The sequence below is a fragment of the Stigmatopora nigra genome, chromosome 13, assembly GCF_051989575.1.
Source record: "Stigmatopora nigra isolate UIUO_SnigA chromosome 13, RoL_Snig_1.1, whole genome shotgun sequence".
NCBI classification, from domain to species: Eukaryota; Metazoa; Chordata; class Actinopteri; order Syngnathiformes; family Syngnathidae; genus Stigmatopora; species Stigmatopora nigra.
Window position 1 is genome coordinate 5,408,549 of NC_135520.1, and position 24,991 is coordinate 5,433,539.

The window sequence follows — 24,991 nt, forward strand, 5'->3', positions numbered from 1 at the left end:
TTGTCAAGGTGCCTTTGCCTTCTAAACCTGAACCTAATAACACAATAACTTTAAGAATTCTGGCTTCTAGTCAGCTCCAGGCACAATCTAACTGATGATCGGATGTACAGAGTATTTGCATGTTGGGGCTGGAGGAAATATTTTATTTTAGTTCACTCTACTGACAGACAAACAATCTAGCAATTCTATGAAGGCAGGGGCTCTCTCTCACTAAAACAGAATATATAGGTTACTTATTTAGCAATATATACAGAATATTAGTAACACTTCTCATTTGTGGGTTGTTTTGGGGAAGGTGTAACACAAACACTTTTACTGAGGTGACCTCTGAGGGAAAAATGAAAGGGACGAAAAAAAAAATATATGACCCTGTATGATGAGTAAAATATTGGAAGTAATATGAGCTAAAACCTGTGCATGTGTATTTATGTGTATGTGTTGAGGTTAGAAGGTAGTCTTCACATTTCTCCGGGCCATTTTGGCCCATTAGCTCATCTTGTTGTTGTCATCATCCTTGACCGTAGATTGAGTGTGTCTGTCATTTTGACTGATGCTGCATGGTGTCACCTTTTTGCCTCTCAACACAACTTCACACCAGAGGGACCTTCCCCCTGCTAACGTCACCTCCATTGCACCATTCACAAGCTCAATTTTGCATGAAGCCTTCAGGCATAGACAGCATTAAACAGTGTTGCAATGGTAACTATAATTCGGTGATTTTTTTGTGGTGTTGTTTGTGTGTGTGTGCCTGTTGTGCATACAGAAACTGCAACATTTTATCTTGACTGAAACTATGACAGGGAACGTTTGCAACAGAAAAGGAACTCACTGCTTTCTGAAAGACAGTAGATGAATCCTGAGTGCTGACAAGAAAAGCCTTGTAATGGAAATATTCCATATATTGATACTTCTAGCAAGTGCATGAATGTTACTCCATGGAACAGTGGTTGAATTGCAGCATTCCTTTCCCATGGATTAAATGTACAAGTGGAAAGTTAACACAATGTCATGGCAAAAAAAGATGATTTTAGTTGGCCTTGTAGTTTTAAATTCCTAAACCAAACCTCAGCTCACAAATAGGCAATTGCAGTTTTGGAGGTGTTGAATCAGGGTTGTTATTCATAACCGGGATAACTAACTCCCACGTGCCAGAGTGTGTGGGAGAGCATTTAGTATCTGTGGTGTCAGCTTTTTATCCACTTCAAGTCTCAGTGGAGATTGGACACCAGGCAAACTACAGCTGGTTTACCTGACACACACTTAAGTGCCCCCTGAGACCTACCAGACAGTAGGAACTGTTTTCCTCTTGGGTGATATTTATTTTGGACATTGAGCTAATTTAGTTTCAGGAACTTCCCCTAACATATAAAATCTACACATATTTTCCATGTATCATCATCTCCATATTATGAAGCCCATGTCAACATTAGAATTTTAGCATGGTGAGGTCGTATCTATTGATTTTGACTCTATGGAAGAAGCAGGGTTAGCCAATCGGCACATGTACAAGAACCATTCAAACTCACGTTGTTACGGTCATTTTGTCCTTGCATTTGTATTTTCTGTTTGCATTTCAGTATGCCAGCGTGTAAGTAAATAAATAATTAGTGAGCAGTAAGTGTCTAAGGTAAAGTGGCAATAAAACACCTAATAACCTGTTGGTATTAAAATTCTTAGTTGAGAACTGAAAACTCCACACAAATCAGCTTAACCATGAACTCAACACTTGCAGTTTTATTTTTGTTTCAATGGAAAATGGGCACTAGGGCTAATAAAACTGCATATTTAAGCATACCCACATCATGTTTTACCTTGCTGATGTAGTTCTGTAAACGTCTGGTACCATTGGTCATTAGTGAAAGTAAATATTTCATAAAATACTCAACCAATACTGTAAGCCAACACACAAAACATATTCTTGTGAAACAAAGTAAACCATCGAAGGGCTGTTGCAAAAATTCTGGATATCAATTTCCTTGTACCTTGTTTTCTTTTCTAATGAAAAAGACGACTTAACACAGCAGGTGTACGATATGCTGTTAAGAAGTAAGAGCGACAAGTTTCCAATTTAATTTCATTCAGACTCTGTAATATGTGAAACTGTAAATTGCAAAACAGGAGAATGAGACTCTCAGATGCATCTCATCAGAAGATATATTCAAGCCTTACGAATCTTGGCTTTCAGATTTCACATTCACACAGGCAAGAGAAAGTGGTGGAGACAGCTAGAAACTGTGTGGAAAGATTAATGTAAATCTCCAAATAAGGCATTAATATTTCATTAGTGCCACTTTTTCGCCTTTTCTCTGAGTGACAGAGGAGAGGTGATAGAGGCCCATTTAATGATTCTAGACTCTTTTCCTTTCATTCTCTCCAATGTCACTATCACCCCCCACCCCCAACACACACACACACACACACACACACACACACACACACACACATACACACACACACATACACACATACATCTTTTCCCAGTCAGCAGATGGGCTTAGCCTCATTTTTTTATGAATCTCTTGCAAAGCCAGCTGCACATAATTACTACATTCAATTCAACCTTATCACTCAAATTAAAAAGATTAGATTATTTTTGAAAGAAGGGTGTGCAACTCTGCCACTTTATAGTGAGGTTTAGCCCGCCCCCTCTCACGCTTAAGTTCTTTACAGATACAATGTCACAGTACAATATTATCTTTTTAAAAAAAACACTTTGATTTAGAATAAATCGCTCAGGCTCATGTTTTTTCATTGGTCTCCATAATTTTGACATGGATACTGTCAGTTCAAAGTTTTTAATCAGAGTAGAATTTAATGTATTCCGAATGAATGTTACGTTTATGTTGACTTTTTTTCAAATGCAACAGTAAACTGCTCTCACTTAGCATCGCCAAAGTGTCAAGGCAGCACATTTTTACCAATCACTCTGATATTAATATGTATAGTATACATATTTAAATAGTTCAACACCAATGAATCACAGAGTACAAGTCATCATTGAATGCATATCTCTTTATCGATGTTTTATCCGATATGAAATAAATACACATGCCCATGTATCACTATGTCTGCCTGTTGACTGTCGAAAGCAATGCTGTTTGATTAGTCTGGTCTGGCTCTAGCAGAAAGTCGCTGCAGAGTAGAAAATGCAATATAATTCAGATTTCCTCCAAGCCAAGTGTCAATTTGCTATCACCCACAGCATTACTAATTGATTGGCTGATTGGAAACACATTCCTTCCAGTCCTCTGCTGTCCATTGAGCCCACAAACACTTCAAATATTATAGTCACATGTTGCAGTTGTTTTTTATTAAGTGGTAAAGGGAAAGAGTTTCATTCTTGAATTTGTAGATAAAGAACGGGCTGTCGGTGGTCGAGAATATAAAAATAAGCATTTAGTGTTTCTAAAAATGGGTTCTTTGTTTAGACTGTGCTACTTTTGTTCTATTTCACCCACTTTTTATTCCTCTGCATTTCTTTTACATTTCAATCCAGACAATATTATTTAGTTATTATTGATTAGAGTAGTCACTCTCCCAAAGAAAAATTGCGAGCATTAGAGGTGACTTTGGCTCTAAAACTGTCATCGTGAAGTCAAACGAAATAAGCTTTTTAATGGCAGGGACGACACTGTGTTTGGTGTGCCCACGGCGACTCTGTTGTGTATGATATACAGTTTATTGAAGAGTGGCATATTTCAAAATGACACTCTTCATTCCATTCCATACAATGGTGATAAAATGGACATGTTTTACTGCACATTATTATATCTATCATAATGTGATGATCAAGAATGTGCACTGCACATAAAACCTGAGTTTTTCTGTAATGACTTGAGAAACAAGTGAAGTGCATAATGCACATAGATTTTATGAATTGATTAATATTTTAGTTTTATGGATCTTTTTTTAACTGTGGAAGACACATACCTGGGGAGAGTTTAAAATCATACACTTTTGATGATATATTATTTGATGAGGGCATTGGAGTATGAGAACTGAAACATTATGTCCATCATTGTGTATTCCCAATCTCTGCTTAAAATACTCCATAGAACAAGGCTCTGGCTGAGTAATCACATTTATGTTTAACGTCAGGTCCTGGCCATTAGCACATTTTGAGACACATGCCTAACAAGAAATTGTGCTCTTAGCTTTTGACCAGCGTAGTCATTCCCTTTTTTCTTTTTCTTTTTTGAGGAGGCACAAAAGAAAGGAATTTAATTATGCCTCTCAAATTGATTGGACTAATGTTTTACAAAAATCAATACAACCTCACTAAATGTACTAATCAGGTTATTTGTTTTTGCTCTTGAATGCCCCAATACCACGATAATGTGCATTGTTTATGTAAAGTATACTGCAAAAGTATACTACCGTGCATAATAATTGTATTTTTATTCATATTTAATCATTAAATTACATGAGAAGACTCATACATCATAATGTTTGTTGAGGCTCTTCTAGTTGACAATATCACTAACTGAGCTATTCATAGAATTAATGCGAATCATTAAACAAAGGTTGCCTTATTCAGGCTGCTTTGAGGGCTGTTTATTTGTCAGGGAATAATACATAATCCGTGCATATTAATGGAATGGATAAGACTAATGGTTGATGTCTGCTTTCACCCTCTCTTCAGCCATACACTTCATTAGTGACGGCAGGATTAGTGTTGAGAAGAAAGTACACAACCAACTCCTCCTGCAAAGGTACCAAAACACACACAAACACACTCATTTTTCCTCTCTTTTTTGATAACAAGATGGAACGATGTCAAGCTCATTTGCTCTTCAATAGAGTATAACTGTAATTAAGGGCCTCTCGACTAAGATGCACAGGAAAGTAAAATGAATTGCCATCAAGTAAATCATCTAGCGGCTCTACCCAAGCTTCCGGTCTGATTATTATATATATATTATTGTAAAACAAGACTGCTTACCAATTTCATTGAGTTTAAAAAAATAAATGAAATAATGCAAGGTAAAATAGTTGGACAAACATTGTGCAAATGTAATGAAGTTGTGGTGTAAAATAAATTTGCCAGCTAAAGCTAAGCTGTTTTTTTTGTGCTTGTTGAACAGACAACATGGGCTGACACAAGGTATTGGACATTTTCTGACCATGAAACGCAAAGACAGCAGTGCCATGGAGTGCCAGTAGGTATGAGATGCCGACACCTCACCTGATTTGACACACATACAGTAGATCTGACGGCATACGCGCCCTACATCATTACACCACTCTATACTCAGGATGGCAGTGTAAAACCAAATAAAGTGAATCCCATATAACCGTGAAAGTTAACATAGACATCATATGTCTGATGAAACGTAGTGAGATTTGAAGCTGAAAAACACAGGTTAAAAGTATGTGGACAATAAGAGTTGTGGATTCGAATTAAAGACACATATTTTAAATGAGACAGGGACACATGTTAAAAGGAAAACAAGGTCAATTTTCTTTTATTAATTACAGACAATCTTTTGCTGTTAATGCATTATTGTCCATTCTATAGCCATTGTAACCTGATGGTGTAGTGCAGGGGTTGATAGTAAGTATCAATGAGTGTATGCATTTGCAAAGGAGTCTAATAAAAAAAAGAATTGAAGCGGTGCTAGAGATAGTGTCAACAGCACAGTGGTGTTGCCAATGCAACATTCCTATTGGTGCATTCGGGACTAATCTCGCACACCAAGGGTTTCCATATTTTAGCTCACATGTTGGCAGGGAGCCACAGGTTGCCTGCTATTGATATTGTGGTTCATTTGCCTGACTTTGGTTCAAATATTCAGTGTAGTATATGATTGTCCTATGACTGACAAGTGACCAGTTTCATTGTGGTTCACCTTTCACCAAAGTCAGCTGGGATATGTTCCAGCATCCTGCAACCCTGACCACGATATGCAGTGTTGAAAAGGGATGGAGGAGTAAATGAATCTGCAGGCATTGGCTTGAAATGTGAAAAGAAAACCCTTTAATTTACAATTTTGGTTGTCCCAGTCACACTGTCATCCCACCACTTTGGCTGTCTCACCGCAAGGTACTGTAAAAGGCAACTTATAAGATTTTTTAAGCTAAATAAATTGAATTTATTAAAAAAAAGAAGATAAGACAATGGCATTGTCTCAAACAAATTGACTGTGCTCTTCCACTTACTGAAGACAAAACAAAGGCACAGAAGCTGTGTGAATGCCACTGGTCAACATGTTTATGCCTTATTTTCCCCTCCTCTTCCCCCCTCTCCTTTGCTGTCACTGCTGTCGCTGGAAAGCAGAGGCGAGCCCAGAAGTCTCCATCAACAGTGGCGCACCCAAGGGACCAAGGCACAATCACATTATATCTGCTGTCACACAAAGTCACTGTCAAGGTGTGCTGCTGGTGGAGGAGATGAACAGCACATGTGACGCCGGAGACCCAAAAATATCTTAGCTTCATCTTGGCCCTGTTGCCCCACAGCTACAAGTCGAGTAAGTTAGTGTCGCTTTTTTTAATAGATATAAGCACTTTTCTCATTTTGAATTCTCACTGCTAATTCATTAAGTCAATCTGATGGTCATTTCATGTTCATCTCTGGGAGCTTGTTTCTCTCTTACTAAAAAAAACAATTGCAGAGTTACACAATACAATATCATAGTAACCTTAGATAATAGTTCAACATTTTCAAACCAAACCTCATTTTTTGTACCACTAAATCAAAATCTGAAAGAATGCTGCCAATTCTATTATTCCGTATCAAAATATTGCAAAATAGTACCTGTGCCACCTAGTATTTGAGACAAAAATTCTTACTAACTTTGAATCCTCATAAATAGGGGGATGCCTGATAAACATGAACAGTGGCTGATGAAACTGTAGTGCAATTCAATGGTAGCACTGCATAGCAAAAACATATTTTGGTGACCATGTTATATATGCAATGTCTCTGGAGTTGAAAAAGATGTTGGTGAGGAGGTGAGATGGGGGGGTGGTTATATTGTGCTGCCGTGCGGAGATGGAATTGAATGTAAAGCTCTGGAGGAATGTGGTGTCACATCACTCGTTCAGCCATGTCTGTGAATCAATTCATCACTTTTTATATCAGACCTGTCAAGACTTAGGTTGTGTAATCGGTGCTTGCACGGCTATATATATTATATATACACATACATACACTGAAATTCTATACAAAAGTAATTTTCTTTTGTTTGAACTATCAATTCTCCATTTAGTTGGTGTAAATTAGGGTGCACCCTTAACCCCTTCCCCAGCCAATGGCAGGAGATAAATAGAGAATTATATATCTACCTAACCCCACAGTCCAGCTGAGACAATAATGAACCCAGCTTACTCCCAAACACACACTGTACACCCCCACCTCGTTCACATTAAAGTTACTCCCGTGTGTACGTGCTGAATGTATTGGTTTCCTCATCCACGTATACTTGTACATGCATATTACAAATCTTAATGGCAAGTGGATTTCGATTGTTATTCCGGTGTTAACATCCAACAGTGATTGGCAGTTCAGCACGCCCTGGACCTTTGACTCAGCCTTACTCCCACGGCAGCAACATCCCACCTTGCACTCAATCACCAGTGAAGTCATATCAGCAAAACACACCTATCAATTCCGCAGGGAGGCTGTTTCATGTAAGGACTATCAAGTGGAGTGTGTGTTCTTAAAAGTTTAGCTGTGCTCTGCTGAACAATCTACACATTTTTATTATTTTTTTAGCAAGACCAACACAATTAAATACATAATCCAACCAGTTAGTGTCTTGTTATAGCATATAGGAAATGCTTAACAGTTAAGTGGGAAGAAAAGAAAACGTTATTGTGCATTTGTGCTGCTTCACCCCTTGGATCCACATTTGCATGTTGAAATATTACTCCAAGATATACAGTACATCCCCCATTAAATTTTTTTACTTAAAAAAAATCAAATAAAACCTAGCTATGTATCTTATCTACAGTAACTCTGGTAATTAGTATGTATCTTTTTGTCTATGCTTCTCATGTTTCCTCTCTGAATAAAATCTACAAACACCTCAGAGAGCGCCAAATTGAGCTCTTCTATACAGTGAATGAGCTGGTAGTAGAAAGTAAAGTAGCTTTCTATCAATCCATCTTGAACACCATTAGCAGATAACCAAGAGAACACCCAGCATGACACTACTATGCTTGCTCTAAGACCCCTCCAAGCAGGGGTCCTACATCTCCGGTTCCCTCACACACACCCAATCACACGCACGAACATGCATGCAAACACACACTAGTGTGACCCTCAACTCTGAACTGACAATGTTAATACGATGTGGTGTGCATCTATAAACATGAATTCCATATAAATATACCGAGACTAAACAGACACGTGAGTATGCATACACAACGCAGCAAGACATGTCCGTTTTCAATTCATCCAATCAGTCTGCGGGAAGTGGATTTTTTTTTTTAATGCAAAATATGTGTTTGGCAAGTGGACATTCTTTGTTTCATTGTTTAAAATTGATACATTAATGATATCATTGGAGAATTCACTAGCTTCAACATCCCCCAATTTACCACATCAGTGGTCAGCAACTTTTTTCAATTCAAACTGCGGACAGATAAATGGTTGCCTAAATAGTGTTTGCTGTCCCTTCATGTATACTATGAGTATAGATGTGAGTTTGTAAAAAAATATATATATTAAAAATAATAGTAGTAATAAAGTCACCTGATGGTGTAGTGGTTCACTTGCATGACTTTGTTGCGGGTAGGCGTAGGATTGATTTCCGCTCGGTGGCGTCATAATCGTGAGTGTGGATGGTTGTCTGTCCTTGTGTGTCCTACGGCTTACTAGCGACCAGTCTACGGTGCAATCTGCCTTTGCACTTGATTTACGTTTTAGTATCACCCCCACAATATCTAATTCTAAAGTCTTATTAATAATGGTCATCAGATCTCAGTCATTATGTTTGGCTTTCTCATTATAGTGCAATTGTATTTTTGTTGTCATTAATTTAACAAATATCAGTAGTTAACTTCTTAACTGACTGACTGTTAGCAAATTATTTTAGACCTGAGAAGTTTATTTGCAAACATTATCTGGTAAGTACATACTGATGACTGAACCTCACAGTCAGACTGTCATTGCCGCTTGTGCCTCATCAGACACTTAGTAGCAATAAAAACGAAGCATCACTCAACCCTCTCATCTCAAGTTCATCATGATCTAATTCTCGAAATGAATCTACGTACGAGGCGCGTGGTGTGAGGGCATTTAATAAGTTATTCAATTAACTAATGAGAAATGTCTCGTTAATATCTGATTAAGGATAGTCATTAAGTCATAATCTTATAGCTATATGACTGCAAAACCCCCATCCATTCCCTTAAAAAGTGATCATTAGAACGACAAAGAGGCAAAGTGTAGGTGGCTTAGTGGCCTTGAAAGTGTTTCAGGAAGAACAAATCAAAGTGCAGCGATCGCTTTTAAGGTGCGGCAAACAATCAGGGCTCACTGACTGGTTGCAAGCAGAGCAGCAAGTGTGTTTAATGATGTAGTATATAGCTACTCCTTTTGTTTTGCATATCTATTTGATATTCATGAAGTGTCCAAGCACACTGCCTTGACATGTGTCTCCATGGTGATAAATTATTGAGAGGTCTTTTGAGTGAGGCGCTTGAAAAGCAGTGTCCATTAATAATGAACCAGTCTGTGTACACTTATAATTGTGTTATTTTCCCTAGAAAGTTGCACATCTGTAACAGCTTTCAAATAAACTTGCCTTTGATATGTGGACAATGGCCAACAGGCATGTTCTTTAAATGAGGCCATTTGGTGAATTTATTTATCAGCTTGTTTTTGTATGTGTTAAGCACATTAAGTGATACACTTTAGTTGAACACAATGCAGACATTCCCAAGCATAAAAACATGGAAGCTTCAACGTTAATCAGTGCCTTTGGTTGACTTCCGAGTTTAAAATCCAATTATTTTTAACTTTTAAAAGTAATTTGTTAATACATTTTTCCTTCCATTGTATATAGGTCATGTTATTTGGGGGGCCCATCCCAGCTGACTAAATATATCATATCAATATTACAATATCGATTCTTCAGAACATTACCTTAATGGCTGCCATTAACGGTGATACATTTCCACTTCAATGGCAGTCAATGATCTTGTTTCAGTGTGACAGACAGTGACAGACATCCAGTCCATTATATTGATCGGATGTCTATTGCAATCAACTTACTGAAAATGCTTTGAGAAATGTTAGCATTCCTAACTTCATACACATAAAGGACAACTAATCACTACATTTTTAGACTGTTTTTGTCAAACTAAAAGAACTTTATGATTATATGTTTATGTATTTGCAGGTTGTGTTTGTTTTATATTTTTAGGTAGCATATCAAATGTGTAACAAATATATTTCTTAAAGTAGCAGAATATTTATGTAAACTATATTGACAAGTTTTCTTGACTTTCATATGCTCCATAAGCCCATTTATGTGTGCTTGTCCTTAGGCGCTTGAGGGAGCGGATTGGAGAAGACGTGAATTACGTGTGAAAGGATGTCCTATGGAGTGAAAGTAAGCTTCTTCTGTGCCATGTCCTCTTTGCTCCCGCCTCTCTCACCTTGCGAGCTCTTCCCTTGTCCTAATGCCTTCCGTTTGGCATTCAGACCCAGACAAAAACAACTAAAAGAGTTTTTTGCCCGATGTCTCAGTCAAGTGCAAACATGAGACGTCTCGATCTATCTCCTTTTGCCCTATATTCCTTTACCCTCAGTCAATTATACAGATGTCTAATGCATTCTTCCTGCTGCAGGGAACGGACGGAGCATCTATCATACTTTAGGTTGGAGACTGTCGATGATGAGGATAGGGCTGCGGGCAGAACACTCATTCCTCTGGGCTGGAAGGACGCCAGTCGACTGGGGATCAAACCTTGGCCCTCGGCCCTACGGCAGGCTTCCACAGCTTCTTCCCCTCCCTACCAGATCTGGGCCATTTCCATGTGGGCCAGCACAGGCAGACTCCCACCCCCAAGGTTTCTAATCTGTTGATTTCTCTTGCCAGTAATGCCGATGAAAACTGAAGGAAATATATTTTCAAGGAAATCTAGACTAAAACACCTGCTGCTTATCCTGGCTCAGAATCCCCTATTTTTTTTCTCTGAGTCTTCCTCACCTCCATTTCTTGGTCCACCAGACAGGTCAGATTGAAAAACCTTTGTCACTGTGGAGGTCACACAGGGCCAGGTTTATGTCATGTCAATGTTCTCCTTGGCCAGGAACATTTCAACCGTCAAAGCAAAAAAAAATAACTAAACAAAAAGAATCCAATACTGGTTACTACTACGTACCTTTTAAATTATGCATAAAAAAACAACTCTTTCTTTTTCAGGAACATGCATGTTTTGGGTTGTTGGAGGGAAACTGGAGCTCCCAGAGAAAGCATGCCAACTTCCTACAGTGAGGTCCGACTTGGGATCAAAACCTCCATCTCAGAACTGTGAGAACGACATACTAAAATAATTAGAGAAATAATAATAGAAATAACCATATTTGTAACATGTTTTACTTATGTATTTTTCTAACCCACTTTAGCATTTTTATCGGAATGCAAAAGGCCTTGATGATGTTGAGGACAAAGACATATCAGCCCCTTTGTAATACCAATCGGCGATGCCACGCTGCAAACAGGCTGACCTGGAGAAAATGAGTAAGTTCACGTCAGCTGACTTGAGTCTGCAAAGCTATTTTTTGTCTTGTTGGCAGGAGTGTCAATCAGTTAATTAAAGTTATGTGCTACTTATTTTAGAAGACACCTGATTGTCAAAAATGTTGGCACTGGATCGGTTGGAACAAAGACCAGGACACACTGCAGCCCTCGGCGGAATATGTTTGACACATGTGTTAGACAATGCTGAGTTTCCTCACCAGAAAGCAGGAAAACAGCAAAAAGTAAGTGGAACTAAATCTCACCTCATCAATACCTCAGCCAAGTTGTGGGAGCTGCAAGAGGTAAGCGGGAGTTCACATTCAAAACAGATTCAATATTTCATCATTTTACAGAGACATTTTTGCCTGTCTGGGCCAATATTGCTGATAGAAAATCCAAGCCTCGAGAGTGCAGCGTTTACAAGTAACTTTGTTTCTGCACAAAAACACCATCAGCCTGTACGGGCCTGCAATTTGTTATGAATAGGTTCATTTATTATTATTTTTTATTATATAAGTTAATACAATAAATCCCGTATGGCATACCTTTGTTTACAAAAATATAAATTTGAGATTGTAGAAAACCATATCAAGTTGCAAACAGCAGTTTTCTACATTTTAGGTGACAATATTTTTCTCAGTAATGAAGAGTGGCCATTGAGGACAGTTCCTCAACACATCAGGAAGCCCTGCAATTGACTTGGAACGAGTCCACTTCAGAAAAACCCACTCCAAAGTAAGTTGCCAGCACCCTCACTACTGTAATGACCTTAAGAAACAAACATTTGTCTAAAATGGATGATTTACACTCATATATTTACTTTTCAAAATGCAATTATTTAGCAACTCCTTCAGAAATAAGATTTTTCTGTAAACAAAGTAGTACATTTCACTTCACTGCAGCTCTTATCTACACTGTAGTCGACAGTCCAAAAAGTCAAAGGCTAACAAGTGAAAGAGTAGATTTTGTGTGGGTGAACATAGACAAGCTAAATCAATACACATGCACACTCTTACATCGGTCTGCTGGAAACATTGACGCCGCAGGCTGAGGGTCGAGGTTGTGTGTTTGATGGTGATGGTGATGGTGCTGTTGAGACAGAGCATGCTGGAGGTGGACACAACCGTGTGATGAGAGTGAAATAACGATCTTGGCATCCCGGCGGTTTAGTTACCCCTATAACCTCTGCCTACGAGTAGTCAACTAGGTTGGGTGTGCGTGCGTGTCAATGTGTGCTCACAGGCATTACAGCGGCAATGGAAGTGCACAGGGAGATGGCAATTCCCATCTGCCAGTCTGACCTGAAGGTTAGACGCTGTACTTCTGCCTGACCAGCTGTAAAATTAGGAGCAAACAAGGTGCTCTTTAAAAACAAGGGCTTGCATCCAAAGCTGCGTCTCTCTTGGGTGAATAATTTATATTAAAAACATCACTCACCAAAGCACTGAAAATATGCCCAGGGCTCTTCACAGCCCTTGACGTGCCAACCCGGTGAATGCTTGTTTTAAAATGCATTCAGATATGTACAAACACAAGTGTTTTCACACAGAAATTTGGCCACAAAGTGTACACAAAGTAAACCATGGGATTTGGTTTGAAAAACTATTTTTGGGGGAAAACTTAAGCAACTTGTTCATACCACCACAAAATATTCCTCAAATGTGGATGGAAATGTCAATCATTTCGAGAATTTTGAAGTAATACTGAGGTAAAGAACTGTATATTTTATTTTTCTAGCATTATTTCACAATAAGAAAGGTTCTGAGTTCAAATCAGGGACCTTTTGATCTATTCCTATTGTTTCAAAGATGTCTTAGGCTGTAAAAGACTATAAATTGTCCATAGGTTTGAATTTGAGTAGCAAGTTATGTTTGGCCATATGTGCTTGTGTAGACTGGAGGTTAAGTTGTAAAAAAAAATACATGAAGTGATGCATAATACATGAATTTCATTAAAATATGCACACACAATCCCACTGAAATAGGGGTCCCCACACCTTAATTTGCAATCATTCTAAAGCAGTCGGGTGAAGAGGGAGTTATGTATTTATGTATGTATTGATCGTTTGAATTCTAAATTTTTAAATTCCTGTGAAACTGGCTAGAATTTGTTTTTCCCCCAGTTGCATGCAATTTTTTTGTATCATTTTGCATAAAACAAACTAAACTAACTTTGATTTACCCTAAAGCATAGTACCATGAGTCATTTAAATATGGTTTTATATTTTTGTATTTACTTAGGTAGGTACAAGTTAGTTAATATTATTGGCCAATGCATACTTTGTAGTACCAACCAAGAGTGCAAATCAGTTCGTATCTTTCCACTCAGGGGAATGCACTTGGAAACGATTGAGGGGATAGCTCACAACAATACCTCTTTGTCTACAATATGGCTTTGCCACTTGCAAATGGATGGCATTTGACTCAGCAAAAGAGAAAATGCAGGCAGATCGCAACACTTTGGTGACAACTTGTATGAATCATGCATGAAGTATTAAACATCCGTTCTGGCTATGCGACGTGAGTTAGTGTTGCTGTTTGTAAATGCTATATGAAGCTTTCAGTGGACCACTAAAATAGGTCAATAGATTGTGTGTATGCCTAATCTCTGATCAGATGGTGTTCTCATCCAGGGCTATTAATGTGCTGATCCACTAATTGGGTGAGCTTGCTCTCTTAATGCAATGGCCTCCAAAATGTGTCCGTCCCAGTAATTTAATAATGGCCATTTCATGCTTCTCTGACTTTTGAAACAGCTTGCTCGGGGCAGCTAGGGGGACTGTTTATTGATTGGAACTCCCGGCCCGCCTAGGCTTAGCTGCGGGTGAGAGAGGCTGAGGAAGCTGCTTCCCAGAGTCCAGATACAGTAATAGTACATCCCCCCCAACTTCCCAATCTCTCTTCGTAGTGCTGCATGCTACTCTAAAACACACAAACAATCACAGGCAGATGAATTAATAAGTGGAAACTAACCGACGTCGTCTGGTGTGATCGGTGAAGCAGTCGGGTGCATTAAACAAAATATATCCTTCTTACAGAAGGCTAAAATAAAGACACAGGACTTCTTCATCAGTTATCTCATCGGGGTGCATGCACAACTCTGTGTATAGTCTCTGGACCATGCTTGCCTCTGTGCAAGGAGTAATGAGGAGCCGGCCGAGGAGGGCAGATAAGCGAAAGAGTGATGGGGGTCAGACCGCAGAGTAGATGGCAGCCCTTACGGACCCCACACGCCCCCGTCTCCCTCCCAATACCCCCATCCTGACATGCTGTCCAGGACACAGTTTGTTTGCACAAGGTGATAAATAATTTGGCCTGCACTGACATGGATTAATGTGGCCCTTAGCCTCTTTTCCTCCCTCTACATTTGGTCACACAAGTGTTTGGCCCTCACAAACGGCGAGCGGTTCATAGAAATGAACCACCTTCTATAAAGTTAAGTTATGCTCTTATAGCTTTATATATTCTGAGACATTGCTTTGTGTTGTGTTTTGCCAGTAAATAGAGACGCTTCAACAATGTCTCCCGTTATTTTCACATGGGTCATTTGGGGTTCTAGGAACCTATCCCAGCTGACTCCTGCACCTGACAGAGGACACCCTATATTGGTAGTCAGCCAATAGCAGGGCATGATGTGACAGAAAACCATTCATGCTCACACTCATGTAGGGGTATACCTAGGGGCAATTTAGAGTGTTCAACCAGCCTACCATGCATGCTTTTGGGATAAGAGACTAAACTTGAGTACTTGGAGAAAACCCATGCAGGGCCTAGAAAGAAAATGCAAACCCCGAACAGTGAGGACCGAACTGAGATCGTAACCTCAACCCCAAAACTGTTAAGCTGACGCGCTAATCACTCCCCCACCGGGCCACCCCATTTTATTTGTTTAAACAAAATATTTTTTAAACAATGGAATTCTACCTTAAAAGGCATAAAGGGACTGATAATTACTGTAATGAGTGCAGGCATTCAGTGAGAATTTGTTGTGATAATGCATTATATGCAGGCGACCAGAATCAACTGATTTATTCATGGCCGGCGAACACTTGTTTTCCTGTAATGTGAGTGTATGATTAAATGCTTGCATCAGAAACACAGCGGTGACGTTTTCTGGCTTATGAGATTTGAATTCTGTTTGCCTGTTGAGCACGCTCGCTAATTAGAAGTAATTGGGATAATTGGACAGTTCTCCGTAGTCCATGTGAAACTGATTTGCAGCAAGTGTGGATCTTTTCGGCCTAATTTGTGGAAAGTTCTCTCTTTGGGGCAAAAATGCTCAATGCTCAAACGACTCAGCAAATTAAAGGGTACTTTCTCTGATTTTCTCTTTTTTTGTCTTCACTGGCATGTTTCTTTTCAAACTACATTATTAGAGGCTCTTTAAACTATCTAAGATGTTTCTTGTTTCAATAATTAAACAGTGCACAGCTAAGGGCACTCGTTATAACTCTTAATGTGCATGCCCTATGGCCTACATCTTTGATCTTTCGGGCTCGTCAGAGAGCTTTTGCATAATTTTACAGCATAACAAGAAACACTTGAGCTTCGATATCTTTCCCTGCATCCTCCCACACTTTTTATCTGCTCTATGTGCTCTATGCTCTTTTTTTACAATAAAATGAGGAATATTTTTTCGAGGTGAAGAAGATGTACACTAGTGTGCTCAGGCCACCAGTATGTTTAAAATATCTCCATATTCAAATGTCTGGATAAAAAATGCTCAACCTTTGAATAACAGTTGCCAGGTCCACAGCGAAGCTGAAACTTTTGCGAAATTTAATGACATATTTAAGGAATTCATTTAAGAGATGTTTTCACACTTTTTTGAACATGTGGTATGAAAAATGAATTAAAAGACAATTTTAGGTGAAACATTATTTGATTTTATTATCTTATTATGTCTATATCAAGGGTATAGATCTAAAAAATCTATCATACCGTGCTAAATATACATCCTTTTTTGCAGGGCTTTCTTTAAAAAATTCTGAGTTGTTTTTCAATCAGCCTTTATTTGGGGTGTTTCTCATTGAAAAATTAGACCTCCCCCAAATCTGTATAAAAGCAGAGGCTCGTGTCAAGAAGAACAGCCAATTTGAAACTTTACCAAACAATGAGCATTCATCCAAATCTTTTGAAACTGGATAACAGTGACTGCCAATGGCACCTTTTACTCCCTAAGATTAGAAAAGCTTGTCAGAATGATGGCTGAGACAAGATGAGAGAAAGCAACAGAGAGGTAGTCAGGATACTACCAGATAGATGGAGAGGATGGCGATCCACAGCAACCTAGCTTAAGAAAGAAGTAAAATAGGCTTTGGGTACCTTGAGTTAGAGACGGTAGAAAGAAGGTAGGCGATGATGGAAAAGGACACTATGCGGTGGCAAGCCCTAATAGGACTAGTTGAAAGAATGGCAGAATGAGTCCACTGCTATAAAAACATTTTTGGGGCTCATTAACATAGCAGCATGTACCCTGCACTGACAAGTTCAAGACCAGTTTATATGGGGGTACACTTTCCTATTGGACTAAGAACACATGTCATTACTTAGTCTTCCTTACAGTACACCACAGGGGGAGTCTCCAGTCCAAAATGTGAATCGTAAATTGACTTGACACGTCTTTAACCAGCACAGATTGACTGCATGTCATTGACAATCATTATGCAGGGCCAGCACACAGAACAGTAGCGTTTTATAGCACCTACAGGGTCTTAAATGCATTCATTCGCGCACATGCATCTGTAAATCCTTAGTACCTTAGTAATTGTACCCACCCTGACCTTCATGGGGTCAATCAGAAACAATGGACCTAATGTCATGCATACATAAATGTTTTGGGGTTTTATTTTTCATAAAAGGAGGCCAAGACCATATCATACCACAATCATTCACACTTCGACTGACAGAAAATGAAGACAATTTAGCCTAACATGTGTTTGGGTGAGAATAAGCAGTATTACCCAGAAATAACATGAAACCCTCTATCCAAAGTCCAACACATTGTCCATAAGGAACCACATTTTTTTAGTTTAATGTTCTGAGCATTATTACAGAGATGTTCAAGAATATGATTCCCATTTTTGTCATACTGGCGAGATGTTTCAACAGAAAGAGCATTTTTATTTTCTTTTAAGTTCTCCTTATGGGGCACAAGAATATAACTTGAGTGATGATGGTTGGCATGTGGTAATAGTTGCCAAAATTTTGGTTAGAATGGACACATTTGCAACATGGCAATCAGTATATTTTAAAAGAAGTTACTGCAGCAGAGATAGGGTTTGTGTGTTCATGTAATTATCCATCTGTTTATGTATTTCATTTATTTTAGAGATGAATATTTACATTAATATTAACAGTAGAAACATGTTAAAAGAATGCCCAAAAAATCCAGCCACATTTTTAAATAAACACAATTTCTACAATAGCAAATGTATTTACATCATTAGCAGTAGCACCGTTTGACATCATTGGCATTCTCTAAGGATTTGTTGTCTGCATCCCTGTGTCTATCTTTATTTCTCTGAACATTTACGATGAACTGGCTGGTGCTTGGAACAGCAGGCCCACACAGACCAAAGCACTGGCGATGGTGGATTAGTCTGTTGAATAATTCAAAGGCAAATTCCCCATTGAAATGTGTAAAAAGGTCCCTCGCTGGGTTGAAAAACAGAGAATACAGTTGGAACTGACAACAAAGGTTCAACTTCAAATAAAAGCACAATCACTTTGACTCATTTGCATTGCAAGTAACCCATTTTAACATTACTTTTGTTGTGGCCTGAAGAAATTAATGATGTTAAATTTAAAATAATATTAATAATCTGATTGTCTGTGAGTCTAGTGTTGTTGAGTATTATGACATGCAAAGTATATGATTAGTGCTTTGTGAATTTTATACCTAAGTTTGCTGCAAATCTTTTTCAACCAAAACAAGACGATGCCATGTTTCATAGTGTGATGAAATCCAGAGGCAATATCTAATAAATGGCAATGTACACTATGTTCAGTCTACAGATTAGATCAGGAAAAAAAATGTTTAATGCAGTATCTTTTTTTATGCACTACTGCAAATTTTTTTCTATCGAGCGCGCTTAACTATGAGCCAATAAACTTCATAGACTTCAAAGATTTAGACAAACTGCGTACTTAAAAATTGTATATCTATTTTTTTCAAAATCCATCGGAATCACAGCCACTTTAATAATGGACATCATGTATTGAGTATTCATGTTCTCCTTGTACCTGCATTGATTTTTCACCAGATACTTCGTTTTTTACTCCCACATGACAAATATTTGGAGTGTTAATAGGGAATGAATGGGGGTCATTGGAAGTTTTGCACACATTAACTGGAATTTAGCTCGTTTCTTTGGAGAAAATACATCATGATACGAGCACATTCACGTTGGGAGTTTGGTGATGGATCAGATTTTGCTCATATCACTTTAGCGTTTCGACCATTCAGTATATTGTACACCTACCATCCACTTTCTTGTTTCTGGCTTATATCACAGTGCAGTTCTTAAATAAAGAAATATACTCTTCTGGGCAGAAGATATATTTTAAAAAAAACTTAAGTGAGGCCTCTTCAGTGCATTGAGAGACACAGGCATACTTTGAACGGCTCTCGGCAACATGTAATATATGGCCCCTTATGTCCTGTTACGGACTGAGAATTGGCAGACATTGCAAATCATTTCTTATGGAAATATGTAAAGCAACTAAATATAGGCGTATATCGGGCAGCAGCCTCACCATCAAAGCATCACAGTTTTGATGCCAGTGGTGGAGTTCAATAAGCTGAAGAGATGAAAGCTAATGAAAGGCAAACATGGTGGGAGAGGGGAGATAGTAGAGGGGGAGTGTTTGAGTGAGGGGAAACGAGACAACGTACTTGTGAGATGTTGTCTCGTGTGTTCCAATCAAGCCACAGGATATATGAGCAGTCAATAGAGGAACATGAAAGGGAGCTCACTATGGTGGTAGTGTGGTCTGAAGCACAACTTAGCATTGTGTGTAGCCCTTTGTGTTGTTTATAAGCACTCGTGATTGTGTGTGTGTGATGACACCAAGCTTTCCTGTTATTTCTCTTTTTTAACAGTAGATTTGATGCCAGCAACAGATGCCTACTGTCCTCACGGCATCACATAATAATGTAGCTGCTTCTCATAGTCTCATGGCTTCAGTGTACTGTGTTCCAATCAAGGCGCTTTAGATCATCTACTGTATAAATCAGCTATACAGCAGCGGCTATATGCCGTGACGGCATCGGCAAATCAGCCAGATGCGAGGGAGGAACAGACTCATTTGATTTGCATAGCGTCATTACATCTCTGTCTTTACTGTAGCTTGCATGCTGTGTAATTGTACACCTACTATTAAACCTTCTGCACAGCATGAAACAACTGCTGTCACATTGTGACTGCCAATGATGCTTCGTGCAGGATGACCAATGTGCTCGTTGATTGTTTGTAGTAACCTTAGTGACTCCCCTAAGCCCCTCTATATCTTTCAGCACAATATTGATGTAGTATATACCTACATTTTGATAGGGTATCAGCAATCCTTTCCAACAGAGCAAATGTTATATAAATTATTGGAACGTATCAGGAATGTTGCATTTTTTTTGCACCTGGCATTACAATAGAAATGCATTCATTTGTCATCCGTACTGCACATCCTCATCAGGTTTCCAGGAGTTGCTGGAGCCTATCCCAGCTGACTTCAAGTCTGGTCGCCAGTCAGCCGTAGGGCACACAGAGAAACAGACAACCATTGTACTCACAATCAATTTTTCCAAAGATTAATTGGTGTCTGTACCTGCTACTGTTTTAGACTGACATGTGGCCAGACTTGGCGGCCTGATGGCGGGAGTGGTCAGCACAAAATTATTTAACTCTGCATTTCTATGGAAATAGTTCATTTTAAGACATTTCAGATCCAAAATGCTATTGTCATTTTCTTTAATATTGGCAGGTTGTATAGCTTTTAGGGAAAAAACATCTGTAAAATGCTATTAAATGAATTCCATCATCAAGAGAAGAGTAATAACTAATTACCTGACCAGACTTATTACTTCTACCCGTTTGCACCTACACTACTACAACGAGCTCTGTGTCAATGTATATATGCACTTCTTTCACTACATTACAAAATACACTAATGAAATTAGGCCTTCCCTATTTTTATCCACTTCCTGTACTTCACATTCTCATCTGGTGTCACATCAGTTTGCTGATTGCATCTGTCAAATATATTGGCCCCTAACAGCTTTCATAATAGATACAATTGAAATATGATGAAATGTTGGTCATTATACCTAAAAGACATTTGGAATTTATATAATTCCATTGCTCTTAAATGTGATGGCCTCTGTTCACCAGACATACATGCACAAATAAAAATACTAACTCATGTTATACTAAAAAGAAAATGAATTAATAAAAAATCTGAGGCAGCAGCCTAGTTTATAGGCGACATGACTATGACATCATTTACACCGCAGGAGCAGTTATTAGACTAAATGTTCATGACAACACAGATTGCCTATTAACAGGAGAATGGTTGTTCTTTATTGTTCTGCTGTAGCATGTGTGAATGTAGTATATGAGCAATGGTGAGTTTGCTGGCCCTGATCCAGTAAACCTGTTATTTGGGATGCTATCTGCCTCTCCCTCTCGTTGCTTGGCTCCCTTTCCCCAATCAGCCGCAAGGCATTTGAGAATTGGAGTACTTTAACACATAGTTAAATCCTGAACAGTCCCAAACTCCTGGCTGCAGGCTTACAATGACTGATTGAGATAACAGGAGTGCCATCTGCTGGTCATATATGCCTTGTGTTTACACACAAGAGAAAGAGAGAAAGGGAAGTGGGAAGAGAAATGATGTCACCAAATAACATTTAAAGTCATCATTACTGGCATTGAGGCCATCCTGTCCGGAATTCATACTCTCAGAATGCGTGACTAAGAATCTGAAGTAAGACTTTTTATTCACTTTAAGGTTATGTCATCGGTCTATATTCATTAGTGCTGTAACGTGTCATAGCATTGGGAATAAAAAAAATGTAAATCTGACATTAGCATTTAATCAGTCACAGTTTTGTGAACACTGAGGACAACCTCTTACAACCTTGTGCACAGTTGAGGTGGTTACATTTTTTTTCCACACCTGTCCCCATAATGTTTATTGGACCAAACTGAGCTCCGTTTTTCTGTCACATCCCAAAAACACTTGTGACGATATGTGGTACCGGTTTATCCTCACAAGGGTCGTGGGGCCCAGCCAATTGCAGGGCACAAGGATACGCACAACCATTCACACTCATACTAAGGGCAATTTGTAGTGTATGTTTTTGGGATGTGAGAGGAAAACGGGAGTAACCAGAGAAAACGTACGCAAGCCCAGGGAGAATATACAACCACACAGTGAGGACCTACCTGAGATCGAACCCTCGACCCCACAACTGTATAGCCAACGCTCTAGCCACTCTTAATTAATTAAACGTATGTCCTACTGTCACAGGCCATATTGATTATTATTTTTTTCTGTTTGTCTGTGTATCTATCTGTCTCTCTATATTCTCATTTGAAACAAACAAGCAAAGTAGATGAGTGATAAGAAAAATATTTGCGGTGCATCTCTTGGACCCTCATTTAACTTGCCAGACGTCCTGGGGGGCTTGTGTGGCAGATCTATTGATCACAACTCAGTGGAGCAGTAATCCCACAGACAAGATTGATTCAAACTGGTGTTTAGGCCTCACTGCACTCCCCAATACTCCCTCAATGGCCCCTCCAGTCTTGCGTCCCAATCCTTCATTCTTTCCCTTCTGACGCCCATAAAGCATTGATATGCATGACGAGAAAGAGGCCCCTAAAAGAGAGGGACAGGGTGTATTGGCGCATTGGGAATGGGGGTGTTAAGTGTGTGTACATTATGACAGGAAGTAACGGGTTATGTGACGAGTGTCTTGAAACAAGACTGGGTCTCAAGCTGAGTCACCCTCCCATTTCCCTACTTGGTCAGCTTTTGCTTTTTGCCCGAGTCCATATAAAATACAGCATGTTTTATTGCCTGGTTACTCGCTAATGGATTTCCATTTCGTTCCTTTCATTTTCAATAATGGTTGTCCTCAAAAAAGGTCAGTGGCAATCTGGAGTGTATCACAACTGACGTCGGCACGAGATGCTGTACACGCATTGTACTGAGCACATGCAGTAAACATTAGAAAACATCAATTCACATACTCTTTTGAATGTGGACATCTAGGAGCAGGGATGCCCATTACACAGGTTGTCAATGAATTATTGCATAGGTCCTATTGGTAGATCGCACAACAATAACATTTTGATTCCTCCCCTCTGTCCATTTTCTTAGCTCTTATGAATTTGGCAAGTCTGCAGTAAGGTTTATTGTGAATAGAGAGTGGATTTTCACCCCCGGTCTCTGCCGCTCCCATACATGTTGATAGAGTCTAATGCAAGGTATATCATTGTATAACTGCTGAGCTTTGTCATAGGCCTATTAAAAAAATATTGTTGAAGGTTAATTATTTGAAAAGTAGATGTTGGAGCAAAAAAGTTTGAACACATCTGCAGTAAGTCATGTGTGATACCTTCCCACAAATGTGGTATGTTAGAAAGACAGTCAGTGGATTGCAGTCAGGTGCTTCTCGTTTCAGTATAATCCTCCCATTGGTTAATGTGTTTGTGGAACAAAAAGCTGCACAACCATCTATGAATGCTTTGCTCACCCCTGAATTCTAACCCTAACAGCAAAGTAGATCATGGGACGTTGGCTCATTGAAAAGAAGATCATGGAGCAAAAAACTGTGAGTGACCCTGCCTTAAAGACTTTCATTGTCAATATTGCCTTTAAAGCATGTTTTTGGAATGCACATGAAAGTTTGTAGTCATTATTGAACTTTTTTGGCCCATTCGACAACATTGTTGATGCTGATGCTAACCGGTTATGAACATTAGGTATGTCCTGATATTGTTGTTGTTGTTGTTTTTCTAAACTTCCAATCCGATCTGAGTTTTGTCATGATATGTGAGGATCCAACCCTTGATGTGGGGTTAGGGTGTTCGTCTCAAAGTTGTGGGGTCGAGGGTTTAATTCCAGGCTGTTCCTGACTGTGGGGTTGTTTGCACAGTCTCCTCAAGCTTGTGTGGCTTTTCTCTGGGTACTCCAGTTTCCTCCCACATTACAAAAACATACATTGTGGGCTGATTGGACACTCTAAATTTCACCTACGTATGAGCGTGAGAATATATTGTCCATCTCATTGTGCCCTGCAATTGGCTGGCCACCAATTCGGGGGTATCATACGCTTAGTGCCCATAGTTGGCCAGGATGGGCTCAAGCAACCAAAATGAATGAACTCAATTCTGCATTCACCGGTGTGTCGTGTTCATTAACTCTGCTTACCACACCACAAGCCTTTTAACATTGCTGTGAAGGATTATTGGGTCGTTTTACAGAACCATGACAGCTGCAAAGGGATGTGTTATATGCACACTTTTCACTCTGGCTTTGGCCTGTGCCAAAATTGAGTCTGGTTCCAAGCTGAGTCGTGCCACACACTCACTCGTGTGCACACACACAAAGAGGGCAGTACGCAAATAACCCCACAGTGAAGGGTATGAAAGGCATATAGTAAGTTGTCAAACAATATTGTTATTTGCATAAAGAGACAGATGTTTGGCACAGGTGGGTCACAAAAGCTGCTTGGCCCTGAGACAAGCATGTACTTATAAGAGAGACATTTACATGTTGACCTTGTCTAAAGATGTTCGAAAAGTATCACCGCTAATGCTGTGTTATTAAAATGTACAGTCTCAATGATAATGGGGACTTGATAAATGGTTTGAAATATGTTAACTCATTCTAGAGACATAAGTCTCATCCTTAAGTTGATGGTCCCATATGCTTAGATGTTGCCAACATGGTGTCAAGATGGAATGTCATACTATTAAAAAGTCATAAGAGATGACACACTTGTTAGTTAAGGGATATTTTAAAAGGGTTTGCCTTTCTTTCTTTCCTTATCATAACTTTCCATTTTCCTCTCCAACATTATGAATTTTTTGACATCAAAGTAATGGTGTTGTAAAATTAAATGTCTACTGCCTAGCATTAGAGCCACATTTAAAGGATCATTCCTTTTCTGCTTGACTTATTTCAGGCCTTTGTGCAGATGACAGGCAGTTGTATCCTCAAACACATGCTCAAGTTGGTTTTAGGAGCTTACTACATTGTCAGAAAGAATGACGTACTAAAGCCCTCCAA

At 39.1% G+C, this 24,991-nt stretch overlaps 2 long non-coding RNA genes across 2 annotated transcripts in view; both read left to right on the forward strand.

The window, feature by feature from the left end:
- Positions 1 to 11,696, forward strand: part of LOC144206180 (uncharacterized) — a 44,606-nt gene extending 32,910 nt beyond the window's left edge. The window contains exons 7-13 of the long non-coding RNA XR_013328308.1: positions 4,643 to 4,712; positions 5,085 to 5,163; positions 6,278 to 6,470; positions 10,498 to 10,562; positions 10,801 to 11,022; positions 11,379 to 11,486; positions 11,582 to 11,696. This is a non-coding gene — a long non-coding RNA (uncharacterized LOC144206180). The remainder of the gene's footprint in view (positions 1 to 4,642; positions 4,713 to 5,084; positions 5,164 to 6,277; positions 6,471 to 10,497; positions 10,563 to 10,800; positions 11,023 to 11,378; positions 11,487 to 11,581) is intronic.
- A 76-nt stretch (positions 11,697 to 11,772) lies between these two features.
- LOC144206182 (uncharacterized) overlaps positions 11,773 to 24,991 on the forward strand; it is a 52,552-nt gene continuing 39,333 nt past the window's right edge. Inside the window, exons 1-2 of the long non-coding RNA XR_013328311.1 lie at positions 11,773 to 11,938; positions 12,318 to 12,431. This is a non-coding gene — a long non-coding RNA (uncharacterized LOC144206182). The remainder of the gene's footprint in view (positions 11,939 to 12,317; positions 12,432 to 24,991) is intronic.